The sequence below is a fragment of the Schistocerca piceifrons genome, chromosome 4, assembly GCF_021461385.2.
Source record: "Schistocerca piceifrons isolate TAMUIC-IGC-003096 chromosome 4, iqSchPice1.1, whole genome shotgun sequence".
Classification (NCBI taxonomy): domain Eukaryota; kingdom Metazoa; phylum Arthropoda; class Insecta; order Orthoptera; family Acrididae; genus Schistocerca; species Schistocerca piceifrons.
Genome location: NC_060141.1, coordinates 199153574 through 199180548, shown reverse-complemented (window position 1 = coordinate 199180548; position 26975 = coordinate 199153574).

Genomic DNA, 26975 nt, shown 5'->3' with positions numbered 1-26975 from the left:
AGGCTAACCAAAGACTGTGTTTTATTGGCAGGACACTTAGAAAGTGTAGCAGATCTGCTAAGTAGACTGCCTACACTACGCTTGTCCGTCCTCTTTTAGAAAACTGCTGCGCGGTGTGATCCTTACCAGATAGGACTGAAGGAGTACATCGAAAAAGTTCAAAGAAAAGCAGCATATTTTGCATTATCGCGAAATAGGGGAGAGAATGTCACTGAAATGATACAGGATTTGGTATTGACATTATTAAAACAAAGGCATTTTCGTTGCGGAGCAATCTTCTCGCGAAATTTCAATCACCAACTTTCTCCTCCGAATGCGAAAATATTTTGTTGACGCCGACCTAAATAGGAAGAAACGATTATGATGCCAAAATAAGGGAAATCAGAGCTCACACGGAAAGATATAGGTGTTCGGTCTTTCTGCTCGCTATAATAGTTTGGAATAATAGAGAATTTTTTAGGTGGTTCGATGAACCCTTTGCCAGGCACTTAAATGTGACTTGCAATGTATTCATGTAGATGTAGACCAACCCGAGATCTGATCTAATATGGGTGCCTGTTCCACGTAGATTTTTATAAATTCACTAAAACATTCTCCCACTAAAGTTGTAGCCGGCCGAAATGGCCGAGCGGTTCTGGGCGCTACAGTCTGGAGCCGAGCGACGCTACGGTCGCAGGTTCGAATCCTGCCTCGGGCATGGATGTGTGTGATGTCCTGAGGTTAGTTAGGTTTAATTAGTTCTAAGTCCTAGGCGACTGATGACCACAGAAGTTAAGTCGCATAGTGCTCAGAGCCATTTGAACCATTTGAACCACTAAAGTTGAAGCTCCAGAAATCAAATTAACGACAAGAAATGGTATTATCTCTACAGCGATAAATTCTAACTAGGATTTAGAGAAGATGATTACACAAAAACACAGACTGCTTCTGATGACAACGCACTCGTGTAATGTATACATATCTGGTGAGTGAAGTGCACTTTTATTTCATATTTTCCGAACACTAATGCTATCTCGTCACAGTTAGTTCAAAAGTCCGCTACTAACGAAAATTCATATAATATATGCAGCCTATAGTTCTTGCCGTAGTTCTTATGCCATAGTCTGTCTGCCCTGCGCAGTCCAACTGCACCACCCACCTCTCTTACCAATGAAATTCACACAACTTCAAGATCTGTAAAACAAAATTCATTCACGTTCTGCTCACCAGATTGCAGCCATAGTTAGTAGTAGGGCAGCAATGGTACGAGGACAGTTTGTTAGTGGAGGCTTCATACATTCAGAAGCCAACCTGATTGATTTATGACCCGCACATTAACCTATTGTTCTGTTAATTGATTTCTGGCCTCCTGCAGATAATCGGTCCTTCTGAGAAACCTGCCCAACACTCTCCTGCCACATCCTCCTCCCCCACACCACTGGCAAATCGATAAATTAATTAACCCCACACCCTCTGGTAACTCCCCCAGCCCTCCCCTCCACCCCCACTCTCCTTCCTCTTGACCATCTGAAAACTGGTGGAAAAGGGACTCAGTCTGTGCTGGAGAGGAAGGATCTCATGACAGGGATTTCAAAATCTGCGCAATTACACAGCAAGGGCTATAATGTTTGTTTATAAAATTCAGTTTGCAGTGGTTGGATTTCTCTTGCTCATCATTCTCTGCTGTTTCAGAAGATGCAGTTCTTGTAAAATACATTGAGCAGAAAGTAGTTAAATAGATCATTTTTGTTTCCACTCACGCAAGGGATACCTTAACGAAATCGGTGTCAACATAGTTGCAGTGTTAAAAATGTCTCAATCTCGTCTTCATACTCACCACAGGGCTGATGTGCCATCCACTTGCTGAACTCCCATGCTCGCAAGTCAGTATAGAGGGCACACAAAGCCCACTTGGGCCCCACGACTGCTGTTGGCTGCTGCCCCACCATACACCTTATGTACTGTCATACTAACAATGCCAGGTCGTGCAGCAATTAGACCGGAAGTTGTGCTAATCCCTGAACAAGCGTCAGGTGGCGGCAACCCTCTGATATTGAGAACTAAGAAATTCTTGTCGAAACACATGCTCTCTCTCTCTCTCCCTCTCTCTCCCTCTCTCTCTGTCTCAAGTGGTCGCTTCATGTTTGTGTGAATCTCACACTGATCTAGATATCCCCACCCTACCCCTCCTTCCCGCCATCCTCCTTCCCTGCCTCCATCACCACTCATGCAGACCTGGCGTTGGTAGTCAGTAGATCCCTTTGTTCTCACACTTCCACTGCTATGGAGACCTGTAATGAATGGAACAAAGAGTTTTGAGAAGAAATAGGTAGCATCTGTCATGTCCACACTAATCCCACATTAGCCCTGAACTAAGTAGTGGATACCTGGCAAACCCCCAGCTGTGGATGTCTTGAAAATATTCCCTCACTCTATCAGGTTCATTGACGAATTAACTGAATCAATACTCTTTGTGTGTGGCCAGTGTTTCCTTGCAACCTACAGGTGGATACTAGCACCAGTATATTTGGTGGGATTCGATCCCACAACTGCCTTGTTTCCAAACCCTGCTCTTCCCCCTTCTGGACTTTTCCCCCTAGCCTCTTATTGGTGGATACTGACACAGTTAGTTCATTTGGTAGGAAGTCTAATGTGTTGGAGGTAGCTCAAAATTTCAAATTTGAGCTCAGTTGCATGCTATGTCCTTAAAAAATCTGTGGAGAGGTTGTATTGGTTTGTGTGCTCGCAACAGCACTATCAGAAACAGTAAATTAATTACTCAAGAATTTGACACTGCGACTGGGTGTTTAAAGCACTCAACTATACCAGGATCAAGAAGGATGAGGAAGGGCCTACTGTGTGATAGGATGGACATAAGAAGAAATACCAATGCAAGACAGAGTCCACTGGGATGTAATGGGAAGCACAAAACACGACACACTTAAACCACAATCCGATGCATAGTAGTAATTGTCATGGATAGATGTCAGAGACCTCTGGAACACTCGTACATCCTGCACGTCTATGTCCTAATGTACAATGCAGTACCCCAGGCCAGAGAGCCATGCAGCGCTAGTTGCCGTCGTGTATGCACATCTCAGCGATCTTGACAGGTTTACAGTCAAACGTGGCCTGCCAAACAGAACCGCCTGGCCATGGAGGGCATCTGAGGATAGTCGGAGTATAGGAATTCGGATGTTATCAATACCTCCAGCTCCAACACTTGTCAGTGATCGATATTGAATCCTCTCAAATATCCACATAAAAATCGGAGAATACTCACAACATAAGCGATCGCAAAGGCTGCCCAACACATACTAAGTATTAGTTCGCTATTCAGCTACCTAGAAGGCAACACAGTTGTACTCCACCAGGTAGATTCATGAGGCTTACTGATGGTTCACACCTTAAGCAAGAACTGTCGATCCCTTACAGTTACCAGCTACCTCCTCCACGCGCTCTGCACATCAAATAGTGCAGTCCTAGTAAACCAGCCACATATTTATCGATGTAATTACAATTAAATATTAAGATTTCCGCCCCAATCTGGTGACATTCGACAATGAATGAAGTGTTGGAAATACTTCCTCCTGACAGCTCTGGCTCTGGGGTGAATCTCACGTTGAAATATTAATATCTACATCCTCCTTATGACTGGATATAATTTTCCATAATAAAATCTCTCATCCCCATTGCAGCTTTCAGTGAACTGAAATCGCAGTTTTTCACATCAGTACTTACCTCCCTTATGACCGTGCACAGACATTTTCCTTGCCCATGTCAGAACAATAACCACAGTAACCATACATCTCAACACATACCTTATAAGCCTGTTGATCACAGCTAATCCTTCACACACACACTACTAAGTATAATACTTCGCCAATAATTGAATTTAGTTACACTAAACAATATTCAATGATAATCCATGATCGATGGACATGTTCCATTTATTTTTCTTACGAATGCTGCCAGTGGGACTTAGGAAGGGAGATGTAATCGTCTTTTAAGGGACCAGCTATGAAGAACATGATCACAATGACCATGTTACTGTCACCCTGCATATATAGTGTTCCTGCTTCTACAGACACACACAAGTATCACTAACGATATCCATGTTATAAACTAAACATGCTTTATAAATTGAGGTATAGTACTGCATCTGAATGAAGTGGTCATCCACACACGTAGTGGCGACACTGAATATAGATTGTGATTGTTAGGTGTGTTTTAATAGACTGAAAGTGGGGGAGCACGTCGCCAGCAGTGTAAGCTCATAATAAAACCACCCTTCTCACCAAATTTAGAAAGTGATTTGGCTAGGAAATGTGGTATTTGGCCGATATTTGCAACTCTCTCACACCACTGCTAGAGATTTCCCACGACAACAAACAGTATCGGCAACGCATTCCATCTCGATACCATGTAGAAAGTGTAACAGAGGTTCTGCGATATATCCATGGGGTTATAGGCGAGGGGGATGATGGTTGACTGAGAATGATGACCTACAGTAGAGTGTGTGTTATGTGAGGAATCACTTTAAAATTGCAACGCTAGACTGAAGTAGTGAGAAATGTACAAACCCCTACTCCCAGTACATTGGCTTCTCAAAACATTTGTGTTGTGATTTCTGGTAGAAATTCTGCCTGTGATTTGGAATGAAGTCACTCCATTCACTCACACATTTGAGTTGGATCCCATAGAGATGTCTTTTAGTGAGTAAAGCCACTGGTAAATAATATTTATGACACTCTCTTGGAATGAGTCACATTTTTCGAACCTCTCTGCTAAGGACCCCAAACATCAAAGCTCCAGAGTGGTTCTAGACACTCTCTCTGCATCTTGCAGCTGTTCCTCACTCTCTGCCCAGCCTTCCCTGCAGCTTTGTCTATGTGCGCATTCCAGTTTAAGTCCGAACCAAGCGGAAGTCCAAAAGCAATATAACTACCACTTTCTGCATCCTTTGGAGGAACATGGTGAGTTGAGTTAATGCAACAGGATTGTGTTTTGACTAGTCGATGGAAATGGGAACATATTGTCGTAGCTCTGCCAACAGTGTACAATGTGTAAGGCCAGTGCCAAACGAAACTTTCTCCTGCAACACGATGTAGTAGAGAAGACAGTACGAGCAGTTACGGTAGTGTTTCTTATTGCGAAAATTGGGAAGACTTCATATCATGTGGGAGATGGAAAAAGGATGAGTATTTTGCTACTGCATAGCATTGCAGTGCATTTCCAGACTACACACAGGTACTGCAGTCCAAAGGAGATTAGCATCTCTCACGGCGCATTCATGCCTGTCACCCAAACATTCTCTCCCTCCTCCTTATTTCCTACCATCTGACAAAGAAAAACTATGACCTATAAAAACTTTGCTAACGTTCCCCAACAGAGAACACAATAAGACATTGCCGCGTCCCTCTCTTCCAATAAACTGAAAACAAATACTGTCTGTGTGCTGACATCGAGCGTATTTGGTGATCCTACTAAATAAACAGAACAGATCCACTGGAGAAAGTGGCCAGTGGTCGAAGTCATTTGCACCAACCAGTGTAAAGTTTCGTTGTCTGTACTGTAGGGTGACCATACTCCACAGACCATCAATTGCATGAGAGGACCCCTGTGTTGTTCTTTCATAAACGGTCTGATACATTTTGTCTTTCTGCTGTAACACATCCAAGCAGTGTATGACTATAGCTTTGTACACCACCATATGTTTTGGTTTTCCACCTCAGCTTCGAGGTCTGTGTCAGGTGCTAAACCGACTTTACCATGTTTCAATCCATTGGCTCTCACAGTAAGCTAGACTTCACATGCTGTAAACACACAGGATGATTGACGCAAAAGACAGAGGTCATGTTTCATATTAACAAGAATGTGGAGGGCATCGCAACATATAGAAACTGGAAGAGTTTAAAAATGGTTTAAATGGTTCTGAGCACTATGGGACTTAACAGCTGTGGTCATCAGTCCCCTAGAACTTAGAACTACTTAAACCTAACTAACCTAAGGACATCACACACATCCATGCCCGAGGCAGGATTCGAACCTGCGACCGTAGCAGAAACTGGAAGAGTTTACTCACTTTACGCAGTGTTGGAGTAGCTGATGACTATGTGTTCCATTTTGAAGAGACCAATAGCATTGACTCCTCATATTGCAGCCATGTATGCAATCATTGTTTTAGTGCTAACCATCCCTGGAAGGCGTTGCTTCATGAAGAGTCTCTCCATCTCAAACAAGTGGTTTCAGTCAGTCTTTATGTGGTAATCGACAGTGTACCAATGGACAGATTGGCTGGAGAAGACACCATTGATATGGGCTGATGAACTGTAATAAGCACCACAGCTGATATATTTTAGCAACTTTACCAGTTTTTCCATAATTTCAGTACTGACCAATAACAATGCAGTATGTTTCCCAATTTCTGTATCATCGTTAATCACCCCCCCCCCCCCCCCATTACTTTGTGTGTACCATGTACTAGATTGCGACTGTGCAGTATGTTTATTCACAGTTAATTCTTGGTCATATACACCAAAGTATGCCAGACAGCGTCCTATACCTAAGCAGTTGGGTTATGTACATATTTCTACCTCATTTATCATAGTGCCGAATTTACGATTATGATTGCCCATCTCTCCCTTTGTGGATGGTAGTCACAGAGTATTCTCACATTCACAGGATACAGTTGGAGACTGAAAGATCTACTGGCCATGTCTTTGAAAACCCTCCCTGCAACACTGTCGCCGATTTAATTTGCAACTGACGAGAAGTAGGAAGGTGCTATATCTCCTACATTCCACTTTTCATGAAGGAACAGAGCGAGCTGAGTGCATAACTGCTGCTCACAAAGATTCCTGCACCGACCTTACCCATGGCACCCATCCAAGTGCACAAGATCTCTCCAGAGGCGTGCCTGCTGAGGAGGTTAGCACCCCTTGTCGGTGTACAGTAAATATGAGAGTGTTTTGGTGATGTAACAGAAAGCTAAAAAGAAACATGTGGTTTATGCATGATGGAGCTCTGGACGGATAGAGTCTGAAGCATTTTACATACATTAACTGTGCTATCAATTGTGAAGTGTTGTTGTCATGTTTGGGGTCAGTCCCAGGAAAGTATTGGCAAGAGAGGAACGATTGTAGAACATAAACTCCTAGGACCAAGAAATTCTGCACTTTACACACCATAATGTTGTTGAAGCCTTGTGGTTTCCGAAATATTAGTCATGCAGAATACAGCACTCTAAATACTCTAATGCATGACATATACGTCCAACATCTGCCACACATCTACTTTGTAAGCTTTCTATCCCTCTCACTACAGTAACAAACGTTAAGATGATAAAACTACTTCCCTCTACACTGAAGAAAAACATAAATTATTTGTGATATAAGCACAATATAGCTTTCAGGGAGTGTATAGCGCCAACTGTTCACATCTGATTATGGTGCAGAAATTATGTTATACTCGCTTCAGTACTATAAAACGATCTTCAGCAATGGAAAATGCATCTTACATGGAAACAGACAAAAGCATAGCAGTGTTGTTTGAGATGTGAAAATGTACCCCATGCTGCACAAACTCCGTAAACAGGAAAACTCAAGCAAATGTATACATAGGGTTTGCAGTATCTCACAAACCTTGTCACTAACCTACAGTCACTGCAGTTATGACATTTACGTCCAAGATGTGGCAGAGAAATGGAGTACTTTGCATATGTCTTTGTTCGTGTAGAAGAGGATTTTGAAATAGATTTTCCATCGATGAACATGATTCATCACACATGCATTGGAAATCCTCCGCTGATTGTGGTACGGAGACGTTTGCTGTTAATGACTGCAAGTAGATAGCGCTCTAAGTCACATACAGAACACACAATTGTATACGAGTCGATCGCAGGTTACATCACACAACTGAAGCAACCTGAGAGAACAACGAGAAAAAATGGTTAAACGCATGATAAGTGACCTACAGCAACGTCTCCCTCTCTCTAGAAAGCATCATTAGTCTTCCTTTAGACCATAGCTCGTTGAAATCCCTCTCAACTGGTCACTCCATCTACTTTCTACCATCCTTTAACACAAGCCCATGTCAGTTTAGAGACAGATGGTTCTCTTTTCCAGGGAAGCATCAAAGACAGCAGTCAGCTTGCATGCATCCCTATTGCCTCAATAGACATACAGCTGAATGTTGTTAACAACCAGGCAGCAATTGTTCTGTAAGATATTCGTTAGCTGACACCGTGTGGTAGTGATTGGTAGAGGGTACATAGAACCACATTGTAAATACTGTTTGTTAGGCCTTAAAACACCTAAATAATCTTGCACAGGATCAACCACACGATCCATTCTGTAGTTGTATGTTGCTGTTCCCCAGCTGGTAATACAACTCTCTTTAGCTAACGGCACTTCATATAACACTATGAGGTCGTTGCCGTTAACTCTGGGATCACACCTGTGCTTGTGATCCGACGTATATAAATGTATTACTCTGCATTTGGTGGTAATACATGTTAAACAATCTATTCTATCTGTCTTATCGCTGTCCATGAAAAATAATATCGTGTTCTTCTTGCTGTCACATATTTGATCCTATGTACAAGAATTTTTCTGGACCAAGCAGAACACATACAGATACTCCCTCATTCCCCCTCAATTTCCTCGCATTTTGGTGTATTTCCCCTCAATTTATGCGTATACTAGCAAATAGAGTTTTTTTGTATGTGTGTGTGGCTGTATCAATTTCATGTGGGGGTTCCAGACCGTACTCATTATCAGCCAGAGGTGAATCCACCTTCAGACGCTGCCCTCGACTTACAGCAACTGGATTCACATTTGAATCCCACCATGACCGTAATGGGTGGTGGATCCACCTCCAAATCCTATCCCCGGCCATAATGCGTGGTGGATCCACCCTCAACCCCTATCCCTGATGTGACACATGGATCCTCCTACGTGCTCTATCCTGATCCCATGCTCAACCAACCCTGTTTCATTGGGGCTCCACGAGAAATCGATACGGGCACACACATACAGAAAAACAGTGCATTTAAAATCAATTGCAGAATACATGGCAAGAAGTTATGTCGTGATCGCACGGGTAGAAGTGACATAAAATGGATAAAATTACGAAAATTTACGGAAAATACGTATAAATAGAGGGAATATACGCCAAACCGCGATGAAATTGACGGGGAATGAGGGAGTACTTGCATGTCTTCTGTGGTGTCGCCGCCAGACACCACACTTGCTAGGTGGTAGCCTTTAAATTGGCCGCGGCCCGTTAGTATACGTCGGACCCGCGTGTCGCCACTATCAGTGATTGCAGACCGAGCGCCGCCACACGGCAGGTCTAGTCTAGAGAGACTTCCTAGCACTCGCCCCAGTTGTACAGCAGACTTTGCTAGCGTTGGTTCACTGTCTACATACGCTCTCATTTGCCGAGACGACAGTTTAACATAGCCTTCAGCTACGTCATTTGCTACGACCTAGCAAGTCGCCATATTCAGTTACTAGCAGATAATATTTTGAATCATTTACCGTCAAGAGCGACGTTCATCATTAATGGATTAAAGTTAAGTCCGCTTTCTGAATTCTCATTCCTTGTCATGTTCCAGACCTCACGTCACTATAGTTCTTCCCTCTTCACGCCAGCCTGCGTGAGCTAAAACGCGTGCATTTCGGCCTCCTCTAGTAACACGGTGTTGGCTCTTCTGCCAACACAACATCTTGTGCTTGAAGCAGGGAACTCCTTGTACATGGGAACGAGTATGTGACAGCAAGAAGAATACGAGGAAAAATTGACATGGAAGCATTGGGAACCAGGGAAACAGTCATTATTCGTGGGTAGCGATAAGACGGCTGGAATAGATCGTTTAAAGTGAATGACCACCAAATGTAGAGTAATAAATTCATACACGTCGGATGTCAAGCCTAGGTGTGACGCTAAAGTTATCGGCAACCAACTTAAAGATTTTTATACAGTGTTCTTAGCTAAAGAGCGTTGTATCTCCAGATGGGGGATTACAGTATACAACTACATTTTCTACTGTACAGGCAATGAAGCTATACACTGTTCTGTGCAAGCGACTTCCATCACTGGCCACCTGCTCCAGTGGACCAGTACCTGCGTATTTAATAAGATCGCCACATATGCTCGATGTCAGCACACAGACGGCATTTGTTTTCGATACATCAGAAGAGAGAGATGCGGTAATGTCTTATCAAGTTCAATACCGGGTAACATTAGCGAAGCTTTTATAATTCGATGTTTTTTTCTGTTGGATGGTACAAAATGACGAGGAGGGAAAGAATGTTTGGGTGACGGACATGAATGCACCCTGAGAGACGGTTACCTCCTTCAGACTGCAGTACGTGTATGCAGTTTGGAAACGCACCGCAAAGCAGTAGCAAACTCCTCGACTTTCTTCCAGTTCCCGTATAATGTGAAGTCTTCCTTATTTTCCCAATAAGAAACATCACCGTAACTACTCAAACGATTTTTTCTGCTACCTCGTGTTGCAGGAGAAAGCTTCTTTTGTCGCTGGCCTTACACATTGTACATGGTTTGCAGAGCTACGACGACATATTCTCAAGTCCACTGAGCAGTCAAAACACGATCTTGTCACATTTACCCAGGTGATAGATACGAGAGCGCTCTCGGACTTAAGCTCAGTTCCGACTTAAATTGGAATGGTCAAATGAACAAAACTGCTGGGAGGGTGGGGCAGAGAGGAACAGTTATAAGATGCAGAGATAGTGTCTAGAACGATGCTGCAATTTTGTTGCGTAGGGTCCTTTGCAGATAGGCTCGAAAACGGCGACTCGTTTCGAAATATGAGATTGCCATGAATATTATTCGCCAGCAGTCATGATCACTAAAAGACATCTCCATGGGATCCAACGCAAGTGTGTGGTTGAATGGAGAAACCTTATTCCAAAGCGCATACAGAATTTCTGCCAGAAAGCGTAACACTACAGATCTGAAAAGCCAGTGTATCGGTCATAGGATTTTGTACATTTCTCACGACTTCAAGCTATCGTTTAATTTTTTTAAGTGATTCTTCTCGTTGCAATGCTTCTCTTAGCACAAATCACCTCACGTCCCAGTCTGAATATTACTTCAGAATATTTGTACTTTCAATATTGCATGAAACATACATCTATTCAACTCTGTTCAACACAAATTCACTTCAACTATCTTCTTGTTGAACCACTGACAAACGTGTTAATTTTATCCATCAGTAACATATAGCACATCATTTTACATTAATACTACATATTTAACATATTAACATTATACATATCTGCCATAAAATAATGCATTTACAGATAAAATTACATACACTCAAATATATGCCCTTTGCATTTGGTATAAACAAAATCAATAACATTTGAAAATGGCAAACGTCGCTACAAATTGGTTTTGGCGACAGCTGACACCCGTTCAAAGAACTTGCCGAATGCAAGCAGCTGCTCTAATGATACAACTGTGTAAAGCCAATCCAGATAAATTCTTTAACCAACTAATCACCATGGATAACAAAGAAAAAAAAGAGTAGAAAGACATAGATTCACCACCACCGAAAACGGCAAAGACCCGACCGAGGATTGCTGTGTGGTTACTTGGAACTGCCAAGGTGAAATGATCGACGCTGTACCTAGCAGGCAGTACTGGAGCATACCACCAAAAACCCCTGACGAGATTATGGCAGGCTGTTGGCACCTATTTTTGTCTTCTGTAAAGATCTCCCAGCAAACAGGTCACTTCAACAGCCCTCACTGCCATGGGCAAGATCAGATAGTTCAGCGAATTCTTTACACTTAACAGCCCATCACAGGCTGAGCTAATCCACAGTTTCCGGCTGCCAAAGCCTTGTGACCACTTCTGCAACAGCCATGATGCACAGTGAAACAAATGCCGCCAGCTGTGGTGAACTGCGAAACAAACAGCTGTGGTTTGGATGCATACAGTAGTTGTAAACAATTCCATCCTGATATAAGCCTACCATTTTAAAAAATCCAGTTTACCCAACCAGAGCCCACGAAGTTTTTTCACCATACACCTCGAATTTCTCACATGAACTCTAGATTTATCTTTTTTATACGAGTTATTTTCGAAGACAGGAGAATCGAGGCACACACGTTTCCATATCGCAAAAGTATCGTTCTTGTTGTGAAATCTTGTAACAGTATGGCACGGAAAATCTTGTAACAATATGGCACAGGCTACATTTCCTTTAAGTATTTTCTCATCAGGTAAAAAAAAAAATCTTCTAATCAGCTTAATATCTGTTACATCCTGCATCAGAAGACTAGACTATTAAACTCATTTCTGGCTCATGACAGAATGCTAAGATCTATCCCTATCACACGACGCCTCCTCACTTCCAAACTCACTTGAAGTAACCAAATGTCTCGCCACATATGAAGTCTCTTAAGATAACAACACAGACAAATGGTAAATATGAGATTTTCTCTCCATTTGTAGGTGGATGATTAAAATTTCGTTAAAAGATATCGCCACAATAAGAAAAAACGCCTGATTACCTTTCCAAGTCAAGAATGATATCTGTTGAACCCCAAATCATCACTTCCACCTGGCAGGTGGCATGATATTGATATCAGATAATTAAATTAATTATGAGAGTCGCTTTGGATGACGAGTAATTTTTTTTCCAGCAGACGGATTACACCCACCAGATAACTCAAATTGGAGTCCCTGGAGGGAAGACGATGCTCTTCTCGACGAACACTATTGAGAACTGACATTTGTAGCTGCCTGCAGAAGGATTCTACTGCCGGCAGAATTAAATTTCGCATAATGACCGAGCTATTAAAAACGATGACACCCTGTATAAAATACGGTCTTGGTTCGACAGGCCCACAAGTGTCACTGATAGTTCTACCCTTTCTGGTAGAAATGCTATCTGTGATTTGGAATCAAGTCTCTCCATTCAACCACATACTGTATTTGCATTGGATCCTATGAAGACTTCTTTTAATGGTTACAGCGACTGGTGAATCTTATTCATGCCACTAACATATCTTAAAATGAGTCACCTTTTTTGAATCTAACTGTTAAGGACCCAATACATCAAAACTCCAGTGTGGGTAGTCCCTCTCCATCTTGTAACTGCTTCTCACTCTCTGGCCCCGACTTCCCAGCTTTATCCATGTGATCGTTCCAATTTGAGTCAGAACTGAACTAAAATAAGAGATTTCTGTGTCTACCACCTTCTGCATCCCATGGAGAAATAGCGTGAACTGAGATAATGCGAGAGCACCATGTTTTGACAACTCGGTGGATTTGGGAACATGTTGCCATAGCTCAGCCAACCAAGTACACTGTTTAAGCCCAGCGAAAAACAAAGCTTTCTACTGCAACACGAGGTGGTAGAAAAGACAGCACAAGCTGTTACAGTGGTGCCTCTTATCGGAAAAATCAGGAAGACTCTATATCATGCAGGGACTGGAAGAAGGACACAGATGTTGCTACTGCACTGCGGTGTGTCTCCAAAATATGTACAAGTACTGCAGTCTGAAGGAGATCTGCGTCTCTCTGGGTGCATTCATAACTGTCACCCAAACATTCTATCATCGTTATTTTGCACCATCCAACAGAGAAAATCTATGAACTATCAAAATCCCATTTAAGACATGTGGTAGAGAACTCAGTAAGATATTACATTGTCCCTGTCTTCTGGTATATCAGGAAACAAATACCTTCTGCATGCCAACATTGAGTAATGTGAAATCCCTTTAAATGTACAGGCACTTGTCTACTCAAGCAGGTGGTCATTGGTTGAAGCCGCTTCCACAGACCAGTGTAAAGTTTTGCCACATGTACTGTAGCAGGACCATATCCCACAGACTATCTGTCACCAGAGAGGCTTCCTACGTTGTTGTCTGATACATTGTTTTCTTTCTGTTGTAATACATCCAAACAGTGTAAAACTGCCGCTTTGTACACTGCCATACATTTTGTTCTGCCACCACAAATTCGAGATATGTGTCAGGTGCTAAACCAACATTAATACATTTCGATCCATGGGCTCTCACAGAAAACTGGACATCGCACAGTATAAATTATGCTGCAGCTGCTCCCACAATACACAGGATGATTGAAATAAAAGACGGAGGTGGTGTTTTATTGACAAAAATTGCAGAAGACTTCACAATATAGCGTAACTGGAAGAGTTTGTGGTGTTGTGGGGCTTTTCCAAATAACTGCCCAAAGGTAATTCCTGACCTCCACAATTCAACTTATCTTCCACAGCTAAGCAACAGCTAAATACACACCAAAATAACTGGTTTCCACAACACTACCACAACCCCAAGTATATACTGCTGACATACGAAGTTAACATTTGAGTATTTGTTTACTAACAGCCGCTCACATGGTTGCAGATGACATGATGCTCGCTAAGTAAAAAGACGGCAACAGAAAAAAGAGCACAGAAAATATGTCACAAACAGCGCCAATAATAGCTTAAAACATGCTGTAGCATACAATAAATAAGGTAGTATGAAAGTATCAATATAAAACTATACTTCAAAAGACGTTTTGTAAAAATGTAATAATATTTTACTGTGTTTGTACAACCATACCATTTTCTGCATGTTTTAGATTTTTTAAAAAACCACTGATGATGGTGATATTTGTAGCCAAAACTAGTTTTGGATAATAAAGAAATAAACAAAAAACACGGTGTTTTGCATCAAGGCGGACTCAATTTGTGATATTACTGTTTTTGCATGCAAACACGGACCAAATGGAAGAGTCCCAAAATAATATTATTGCTTCCACAGTGGTGTGGTAACATATGTCTCAGTGTTCTATTTCGATTGATTCCTCATATTGCAGTCATGCACACGATCACTGTTTAGGTACAGGCCAACCCCAGAAGATGCTGCTTCCACCTAGACCCTCTCTCCATCCCAAACAAGTGATATCAGTCAATCTTCAGACGGTAATCATCCGCCTACCAGTGCATAGATGGGTTGGAAGAGACACCGTCAATGTAGGTCAATTTAATGTAATAAGCATCACTATTGGTAGTATGATCAATTTTAGCAGTTAACCAGTTTTTTCATAATTTCGATGCCGACCAGTGGCACGACAGCATTTGTCCCAATCTCTTTATCATCACCAAACCATCCATTTACTACTTTGTGAGAACTATATACTATATTGTGAATGTAGGTAGATGACAGTGCAGTACTTTCATTCATGGTTAATCCTCGAACATATACGCGTAAGAACACCACACATCATTCTGTACTGATCTACATATTTATAGCACTTCGATCATAGACTGTACTTTACAGTTACGAATGCACATCTGTCTTTATGTGGATGATGGCAGTCACAGAGCAATCTGGGATTCTTAGGATAACATTGGATGTTGAAAGATCTCCTTGTATTGTCTTTGACGAACCCTCCCCGCAACATGGTATTCGATTTAATTTGCAGTTAACCAGAAGTGGACCACTACAATCCACATCTTGTGAAGGGACATAGCGAGCCAAGTCCATAACAGCGAGGACTGTTCCGCACCAGTCTTACTCACAGCACCCATCCAAGTGCACAAGATCTCCCCAGATGCAAACATGTCAAGGAGGCTAGCAACCATTATCAGTGTATAGTACATATGAGAGTCGTGTGATGATATAACTGATGATTAAGAAGAAACATATGGTTTATGCATGATGAAGCTCCAGATGGATGGAGTTTGAAGATTTTACGTAAGTCATCTGTCCTATCAATTCTAAAGAATTATTCTAGTGTCTAGGGTCAATACGGAGAAGGCAATGGCAAGAGAGAGCTAACTGTAGAACATTAACACGTACACTCCTAAGGCTAAGAGCTTCTGCACTTAAGTATGCTATAATGATGGTGCGGTTTCCAAACTATTAGTCATGCAAAATGCAACGCTCTCAATATTACAATTCAGAAATATATTTCCAGCGCATGACAGACATTTGCCCAGCACGTTACTCTACCATGAACTATGGTGACCAACTCTAAAGTTATGAGACTACTACCTTGCACACCAAAGAAAACATCGATTCTTTGTAACACAGAGACTACATACATTTCAGAGGTGTATAATGCCTACTGTTTGCGTAGTTCAAACCTTATTACAGTTTGGAAATTATGATATGTTCAGAACAGTCCTATAAAATGGTCATCGGCAGCCGAAAATGCATACGAAGAAACAGTGACATCTTACAAGGAAACAAACACCATGATCAGTAGCCAGAGGATATGCAACAGTCTTACTGCAGTTCACCACTGCCCTGGCAACCTTCCTCCTCCATACAAAAGTCATGGTCCGATGTTAGGCTGTATTGCTCATGTGTGGGATAATATTGGCATTTCGCCTTGATCCCATGCTTCTAAGATGCCTCCTCTCTCCAATATTAAGAGTGCATATGTAGCATCAGCCGACTCTCCTCCACCAGAACATACAACTTTATTAACTTTACTAGGTACATTTCAAGGTATTTTTCTGTAATTTTATGTATTCTCAGTCAGTTTACGTAATTTTACTAGGTTTTCGCTGTTTTACAAAGTTAATCGTATTTCCCTCAATTTTTACATATTCCACATCAATTTTTCGTCATTATACCAGGTTTTCCTCAAATATTACCCATTTGATGTCATTATTTTTATTTTTTCCATATGTATATGGTCATATCGTTGACATACCCATGTGATGTTTGATTTTTACTGAGGATATTTGTGCATATTATACACCAACCCACTAAGAATTTCCCTGTTCACGATGATCCACATGCATTCATTTTGGATATTAAAAGTATAGTAACAGTCACTTCGTACCTATATGAAACGGAACACTCAATTTATGTATAGATGTGACAGAGAAGTGGAATACTTCGCATACATCCTAGTTCGTCTAGAGAAGGGTGTTGAAATAGATTTTTCCATCGATAAACATCATTCATCACACATGTGTTCGAGGCCCTCTCCTGACAATGGTATGGAGACGTTTGGTGTTAACAATTGCAGGTAGATAGCGCTCTAAGTCACACACAGAACATGCAGCTGTATACAACTCGATCGCAAGTTATGCCACACAGCTGATGCACCCCGAGAAAACAACAGAAAAAATGGTTAAATGCGTGATAAATGACCTGCAGCAACATCTCCCTCTCTCTAAAATGCATCATCACTCTACCACTAAATCATACCGATCACTCCATCCAATTTCTGTCATCTTTTAATGCACATGCAACTCAACTTATATGCAGATGATTCTCTTTTCCAGGAAAGCATCAAAGACAGCAGTCAATTTGCATGTATCCCTACTCCCCTATAGACATGCAGTAGAATGTTCTTAATAAAGCCATACAGAACTGTTTTTTAGGTATTTGTTAGCTGACACCGCAAGGTTGTGATTGGTGGAATATACAGAGAAGAATATTGTAAATACCGTTTGTTAGGGTTTAAAAATCCTAAATAGTACTGCACAAGATCAAAAACGCGATCCATTGTGTAGTTGTTTATTGCAGTCCCTCAGCTGGTAATACAACGGTCTTTAGCTAAGAATGCTTTACAAACATCTATAAGGTGGTTGCTGATAACTTTGGGGTCACACGTAAACTTGTGATCTTATATATATAAATTTATTACTCTACATTTGGCTGTCTTACACGTTAAAAATTTCTACTGTAACCGTCTTACCGCTGTTGACGGAAGACGACTGTTTCCCTGGTTCCCGGTGCTTCCATGTCAACTTTGTGTGATATTCTTCTTACTGCCACATAGTCGTTCCCATGTACAAGAATTTTGCTGCACCAAGCAGTAGACATGCATGTACCCCCTCAATTTCCCATTCATTTTGGTGTATTTTCCTTCAGTTTGTGTGTATTTTCCACCATTTTCGTAATTTTATTGATTTTATGTCACTTCTAATCATGCGACCATGACGCCACTTTTCACCAAGTATTCTAAAATTGCTTGTCAATCTATTAACTTTGCAAACACATGGAGCTAATGCACTATTTCTCTGTTTGGGCGGTATAGTATAGCACTGTATTCGAAAGCATTCAGTCACCTCCAACAGCATATTCTACAGTTACAGTACATTTACTCTGTTTTCTGTATGTTCGTGTCTGTAGTGTCCTGCGGTCGGCAGGAAAGAACTAATGATCAAGCTTGAACACACTTTATTATAACTTGGCGTGCACTAATTTCCAAACGCAAGAACAACGGGAAGCACAACAATTCTTGCGGTGCCAGAAGCCAGATAAGAGTACAAGACAATGAAAAGAGAATAATAACCAAAATACTGTTCTATACAATTACAAAGATACAACTTTCTACTAAAAGCTTGGCGAGTGTATACTAGGCTGGAGCCGGCGTAGGTATTGGCTGGAGCTGTCGGTTTGTACGTACACACTACCAGTCTGACTCTGCTGGTGTGCTTTTAACGCAGATTTGGCGGAGTGCTACACGTAGTCACATTAGTTCCAATTGGTGAACCTCTGTCACAGGCCTTTCACGAAGTAGTGCCGTGTTTATGCGGAAAGTCTGTTGATGTTTACACCAACTGGCGATGTTTCGATCTGAGCTCTTAAAGGGAGGTCGGCAGCCCATCTTGCTTGTCTGGTGTGCGGTACCTCTAAATGATAAATGGCCACTATGACAGTGTCAGTGTATGTGTTGTGGATGGCTCCCATGACACGTAGTAGGCCCAAGTTAGAATTTGAGTGTGCATCCACCACACGTTATATCTGGAGCAATGTTCGCATGTGGGTCCACAATACACCACCTCCACGTTAAGGTTCGAAGATGGAGCCACCATGTGTTATATGCAGAGATGTGTTCTATGTCCGAAGGTGTATATTGTCTAGGTTATTTGATTTATTGTCACTCTTGGCGTGTATTACTTCAATAAGTTCGTTATCTATTCACACCGGTTCCTCAGTCCATACATGGTGTGGATTTAATGCCTCAGTTTTCCCATCATCTACCACAATTTTCAATTGCAAGTATTTTTTTGAATTGAATTTGTTGGTAATTTTACCTTCAAACTGAATCATAATGTCCCAAAGATCACACATCCATTTCTCATCTCTAATAATGGACAATTTTGGAATGGTCATGAAATTGATTTCTAAGTAGTGTCTCTGACACAACATTGTAGTTCTAGTCTGAGTTGTCAACTGAACGTCCAATTATTGGCCTCTTGACATTTGTTTTTATGGTTTTCAGTTCTTGTTTGACATCACAACGATTAAATAAATATTATAGAATGGATGTTAGCCCCTCCCACTTTGGACTCTGTGTTGCCAATGGATACTCTGATTATCAGATGTACATTTACTGACGTCTTTGGCTCCTCATCTTCCAGTAACGCTTCTTCCAGTGATTAGTTCTTGAGCTGATTTATTTCCCCTGCTTCCAATTCGAGAATTTGTATCTCTTGTTCATTGTTGGGCACATCAGCGTTTTTCTTTTGCTGCTATTGTATAGAATCGTGTGTGTTATCTAATGTCAGGTAACTTGCTTCCACTGAGGTGAGTACTGTGGTTAATATTTGTTCTTGTGCTCCCACCTATTGTTTTACAGATCCGGGCTGACACTCTTTGTCCCTCTAAACGTTTACGTAGTTGGCTCCTAGTCAACATGTAATTATGGGATTTTACTCTTTTCAGGAAAATCATTCATGTTCCTATCTGCCATCTCTCATCTACAAAAGTTTTTCAGAGGATATTAATTTTGGAAAAAATTGCCTTACTTTTTATTTTCCCTAACAATGCAACATCGTTCTCGTGGTAGAACAAGATACAAAAAATAAAAATAAACTAAATTCATTAAATACGCAAGCAGTAAGTACACCACAATATTGTAAATTTAGCCATGACATAACCAATTGGGGGGAGGGGGGGGTGGGCACGGGGCACGTAGTCCCACTGATTCAGTATTTATGTATTGTATTCATGTCCTTTGTTAACTGAACTTGAATTCAAAGACGATTTCTCATTACTACTTTTACAGGTGAGTGGTTGTAGAATTTGTTAATTAAAATTAATTAAAATTCATCAATTTGAATCTGGTCTAAGAGGGTCGTTCCGAAAGTAATGCCTCCTATTTTTATTCATGGAGACTACAGGAGATACATAAATCACAACAGCACAGCTAAATAGATCAATATTTCAACCACGGGCTCTCATTTTTGCACAGTACCACCATTCGTTATGCACTTTTGCCTACGATGAACCAGAGTCTGCATGCCGCGCTTGTAAAGACCAGAACCAACTGAGGCTAACCACTTCCTTACAGTTTTGACAACAGCATCCGAGACTTGAAAGTGTTCGCCACATAGTCCATCTTCCAGAGGCCCAAAGAGATGGAAACCTGAAGGCCCCAGGACATCTAAAAGAACCACACCCTGGATGTCCCAGAAGACTGTGCACATTACTTTGCCTGCAGACGGCTGTGTCTTGAATTCTTCTTTGACGTAGATTTTGCGTGTCGCCATTCCATGGAGTGTCTTTTGGATTCCGTCTCGTTGTGGTAATACCATGTCTCATATCCGGTGACGATGCTATTCAGGAAATTGCCACATTCAGTTTCATGTTGGTCCAGTGGTTCCTGACAAATCTTCTGTTTTTGTTCTTCTGTAAGCATCTGTGGGACAGATCTTTCACATACTTTGCTACAACCAAGATGTTCCGACATTGTTTCCGAGGAATTATAGCTGGCATTCAGCTTCGCACACAATTCTCCGGTCGTTATCCGCCGATCAGCACGGATGAGTTCATCAATACGCTCTTCATTCTGAGGGATGGCAGCTGTGCACGGGCGATCGGACCGTGGCTTGTCACCACACCCTTTTCACCATCTTGAAAATTCCGTACCCATCGCCTCACATTTATCACGTCTAATGAATCGTCTCCATACACCTTAGGCAAACGTCGATGGACTTCAATCGGCACAATTTCTTCAGTAGTGAGGTATTCAGTCACACATCGCTGTTTTATGGATGTGTCCATATCAGACTCCGTTTTGGAACAGTCCTCTGCTGGCGCCAACCATTGCAGAACAACGGAACTACCAGCAAATGAAAGAGGAAGGTATAGGCATCAGCACTACACCAACGACATCTGGTATGGACATCCAAAGTCACCACAAAAAAATAGGAGGCATTACTTTCGGAACGACCCTCTTTCATGGGCCTTAAAAGCCTCCTCCCCTCCCCCATCGGCAGTACCAAGGAAAAATTTCAAATGGTTGAGACATCGGTCTTAAATACTTAATACGAAACGAATTTATGTATTGTTGTCTTCAAGCGTATCTTTATGAAGGCGACCGTTTTTATTTTCATTGTTTCTGCTGCTGTTAAACAAGTAACATGAACAGACAACGTTTACATGATACTTTTATTGAAAGAGTACTTGAAGAAGTCTTGAACGAATCAGATTGAGTAGAAGTGAAGTGGATAATGATGTGGAAGAAATTGGAATTGATTCGCCCTCTGAGAATGAACATGAGGTTCATACTAACCCAACAGACGCTAGTGGTACCAACTGTGATAAATTCATTGCTGAAAGTGGATGCGAGTGTGTTACGACGCCATCTGGAGAATATTGGAGTTCTGAACAAAATATAGACCGGGAAAGAATGGGACTAAGGCAACAAGGAAAAGCTGAGTTTCCAAAAGAGTCTATAGAGCTCTTTTTTACACCTCATATTATGAGTTTAATAAATCTAGACTCAAATGAAGAAGCTTCTCGACTAGTTATTCAGCACACCGGTGAATATCAGTTATTTTGTCATATAGGGCTCTTACTAACATGGGTTCAAAACGTGACAATAAGTTAACTGTCCAAGATTTATGGCGTATACCTCGTGGTCGACAAATACCGTGGATCTATGAGTTGGACCTGACTTTCCGAACTGAATAAGTATTGAGGTTTCATGATAATAACACAAGAGCAATTAGTCGCCAGACTGGCAAGTTTGCTCCAATGAGGGAAATTTTTGAAAGCTTGTATTCTTCATTTGCGTTGTATTTCATTACTGTTCTACACATCACAGTGGAAGAGATGTTTTTTCCTTCCATGTTCGTTGCCCATTCAGGGTATTTCTAAAAGAAAAACCTAGAAAATACGGCATTATAATTATAATGCTATCTGAGTCTGAGACCAGATATGTAATGAGCATGGACACCTATACAGGAAAGTCTGGAAATGCACAGCATCTAAATTGACCGATGGATATTGTAAAGAGACTAATAAAACTCATTGAGAAGTCAGACTGCAGTGCCACCACAGTTTAGTACTGCACTTCAGTAGAGCTTGCTGAGGCTCTATAGAATGATTTTCACCTCACACTTGTTAGGACCCAGTGGCCAAATAGTTAACACATACCTGAAGAGCTGAAGACTACAATTGGCTGCGGTGTATGCTCATTCATCTTTGCATGTAATGACCCTCATACACAGAGAACACCAATTACTCTCGCATCAACTGTAGTCCGCGGGAAATCAAAGCGACTGCTGGTCGTGCTTTCGACTTATGACTGGGAACGAGTGATTAGTGTAGACTCAAAAAAGTCTAACATAAATCTTTTTTATAATTCTGCAAGTCATTACAGCATGAAGAAAGGAACAAGAAGATGACCTATGTCCCTCTTGTACACCCTCTTTGATATAGCAGCAGTACATTCATATTCAATATCGGAAGAGTTTTTCTCTGTAACTTAGGTCTTCAACTAATAAGGCCCCATGTACATAAATGGGTCCAAAGTTTGCACGGTCTTCAGAAGTCAGTAATAATGGCACTGGAAAGTTGAACACAACAGAAGCTCAGTTGCACTATGGAATCTTCACCAGTAAGAGCAGGGCCAGGAACACGTGAATGGTGCCACCTAAGCTGCCAAGAAACTTCACCTGAGAAATCAAGTACTCCAAGTTCGGAAAATCAACTGTTACATGATCTCAGTGCTGAAAACATGTCTTTGGAAAATACTCAAGAAAACAGTGTTATGTGAAAAATTTGTTTCAGAATGAGACAGTAAATTCTGTTCGCTTCGTGTAGTGGACTGAAATTAAATAGTTGCTTTTTGTGAGAGAACACCATTATTAATGTTAAGATGTGTACTGACCTTCATCACACTGTTCACCATGTTTCTCCTTCTTTTTTGTGAAACGAAAGAAAAGCATGGTGAACAGTGTGAAGAAGGTCAGAACGCAAAGTTTTCCTTATATGTCAGTAATAAAGTGGTAGGGAGACCTCCAGACCAGATGTGAGGAAACGTAGATCAGCAAATAGTAAGTAGTAAATTTTTTCCAAAAAAAAAAATAAAAAAAAATCGCGACGTGAACTGTTTTAGAATCTAAAACTAACAAAACTGTATCGTTATATATCCCGCTGATGATGTCTTAGAACAAGAAAAAGGTGAAACTCGTCTGGGATAAGTAAATTAAGCGGCAGCAGGAAAAGGCAGTTTTATTTACAAAACCAAGATTTCCTAGGGCTGACATTAACTCAGTGCAAGATAGATCACAAGTCGAAATTTCTGTTTCCTCACTAACGAGGATCAGAAATTCGACTCAGGTATTCTCCCATACAGAAGCATTTCAGTGTGTTTCAGACTGCGCAGAAAGCTAAAGAATAATCACCCAAGTAATGACAGTAACAACTGCGTCACGCAGAAACGACTTCATGCACTCAGTATGTTGATGGCAACACTTCTGGAAATATAACTGACAGATTATCCACCGGTCCCCAGGGTGATGGGGGTTGCATGACTAGCTGATTACGCTAAAAAAACAATCTCACAAGTCTCTAAGGAACAAGCCAGACAGTTCTCGAAGTCGAAAACAAATCCAGGATAAAGGAAAACGATATATTGTGTGTAGGTACCTGGAATGTTAGAGGAGGTTTTAATATAAAGCAACAGAGCTTCTATAAACTTGAAACAGAGAAATATAAACACTGCTGTAACAACAGAAACAAAAAGAAACTGAGAGAAATAAAAGGTTTAAATACTTACAAATTAATTTGCAGTGGAGTCAAGCAAACGTAATGAACAGTGAATGGAGTAGGCATTCTTGTAGATGAAAAATGGAAAGGAAAGAATTTTAGGATTACATAAATGAAAGGAGTGTAATTGTTAGATTCAGAATTGATAAAGACATTTATGTTTCATAGGAGAATATGCACCAGAGGAAGGAAAACACGAAGATTCTGAAATATTTCGTGAAGCTCTGCAAAAACAAGTATATTCGTATAATAAAAACTGATCATTTGTTAATATTAGGAGATTCAAATGCAAGAGTTGGAAAGGTACCAATAATAGATTCATGGGGACATTTGGTGAAATAAGAAATGAAAATGGAAATACATTAAGAAATTTTCCTACATTTCATCTGCTAAAAATTACAAATACCTTCTCCATTAGGAAAGCCGTTAAATAAATACACCTGAAATACAAAAGGCTCATACTCAGTAACTGACTATGTAATAGCTAATAAAAAATAAGCTCTAGAATTCTAGATACTCATGTCTTTAGAGGAATTATGTAGGCTCTGATCACATCCTATTTTCTTCAAAGACTGAAATATCAGCAAGATGGAGGAAACAAACAAATGTAAAGAAAACCAAAAGCTAAAACTTCAAATATAAAGCATACAGGAAGAAAGCAAAAGGAATCAACAAAGATTCACACAGGAATTAGAAATGGTTGAAACTAAAGACAGTATTGAAGAAGAATGGGAAACATTAAAAACAGCTGTGTTGAAAATAGCTGACGAGGCACTAGAAAAAAATAAAGTGTCAAATTGGAAAAGGGGTCTAAAATATGGAATAGAGAAATAGCTGACAATAATAAAGAAAAACAAGAGGCTTATTATGCCTGTTTACAGATGCAAACAAATGAAGCATGGGAAATACGTAAACAGAAGAGAAATAAAACAAATAATTTAATAAAAGAATATCATAGTGAATCTTGGGAAAGATTCATTGGTAAAGTTGGAAACGACATTCAAAGAAGACAGAATATAGCGCTTAAACTTATGAAGCCTCTGAATAAAACAGGAAAAGATACTGTTAACAGTAATATAGCAACAGAAAATCAATAGATACACCATTACAGAAATGTATTCCATAAAACTGTAGTAACTCTGTAGATAAAACAGATATAAAAGAATTAGAAGCAGCCTTAAATGTGACACAATATAAAGGGGTATATTATGATGACAATAGTGAAATAATTTATTCCATAAAACTGTAATAAGTCTGTAGATTAAACAGATATAAAAGAACAGAGAATCTACTGACGTTGCTGGCATTAATGTTAAATTAATCAAATATGGTGGAATCACTTTATAATTTGATTCCTTCATTTTTTAATTATGTGTTGGAAGAACTGTTCTGTTTCTGAAGGATGGAACACAGCTAAAGTTATTTCTATATTTAAAAAATGCAATAGGAAAGATACAGGAAATTGTAGAGGAATGAGTTTATTAAACGTAGGATTTAAAATTCATGGGAAAATTTTTAATGAAAGGCTACAAATTATCGCTGATGCAGTAATCTCAGAAGAACAATCAGGCTTCTGAAAGGGGCAGTTATGTAATGAAAATATACTTCTTATAACACAAATTACCGAGAAACGTCAGGAATGTAGCTTAGAAATGCATTTAGCATTTACTGATTTTGAGACATCCTTCGATCAGGTAAAAGGACTCCATTTATAGCCGGCCGTTGTGGCCGAGCGGTTCTAGGCCCTTTAGTCCGGAACAATGCGACTGCTATGGTCGCAGGTTCGAATCCTGCCTCGGGCATGGATGTGTGTGATGTCCTTAGGTTAGTTAGGTTTAAGTAGTTCTAAGTTCTAGGTGACTGATGACCTCAGATGTTAAGTCCCATATTGCTCAGAGCCATTTGAACCATTTTTGACTCCATTTCTGGAAAATATTGGGAATAAAAGGTTTTCCAAAACATAATATTAATGCCATAAAGCGTGTATATTTAAATAAAAAAAAAGTTACAAGATCAGGTTCGAAAATGTCAACTGAAGTTTTAATAAATCAGAGTATCCGACAAGGGTGCAGTGTATCACCTATTTTATTTAATTTTTAATTTGATGACTAGTTATGAAGTGAAGAGACGAAATACACTTAATAATAGAAATACGATACAGTGTACCATAATTACTCTGTTGAATGCTGGTGACCAGACAGTTGTACAGAAAACAGAAGATAACTAGAAAAAGAGCAGCATACAGATTGAGCCAGAACGCGGTATATTACAACTTAACTATATCTGAAAATAAGATAAAGTTAAGGGTTTTCAATGGAAAGAATCCAGTCAGGTCGAAAAAAATTATAAATGCTGAAATTTTAAAACAAGCATCCCACTTCAGTTGTCTAGGATGTGATATTAGCTTTCACTATGACAGAAACATTGAGAAGCAGGTTATAAATATCTAGCTATCCTTGGAACAGTGGGAAGAACTTGGGAAAAAAACATAGAAAATGCACTGATGAAATTCTATAAAGTTATGTCTGTAACTACTGTTGTACACGATTCCAAATCATGGACAATGATTTTAAAAAAATCACATACACAAGCAGTAGAGATATGCTTGAGATATGTAAGAGGCTGTTATGAGGTGGATGAAGAAGGAATGTAAAGTAAGATCAGATGTAAAAATATTTTCTGTTAAAGATAGAAGAGACTAAAATGAAATGGATCATGTTGAGGGAACGACAGAAAACAGATTGCGAATAAAGTTAATGACATATCAACCCATTGGAACTAGGTAGACCTCATAACAGATGGATGGATGCATGATAGAGGCTGCAATAAGTGTTTAGAATATCTAAGCCTTGGAAGGAGATGATGATGATTCTCCACTGTGGCTCTAACCTAGCTCGAGCCCCAGAGGGAACTCTCTTCGATCGATCCCACTAGGGATGTTCTCTCAATCGATTCCTCGAGGGAAGTTCATAT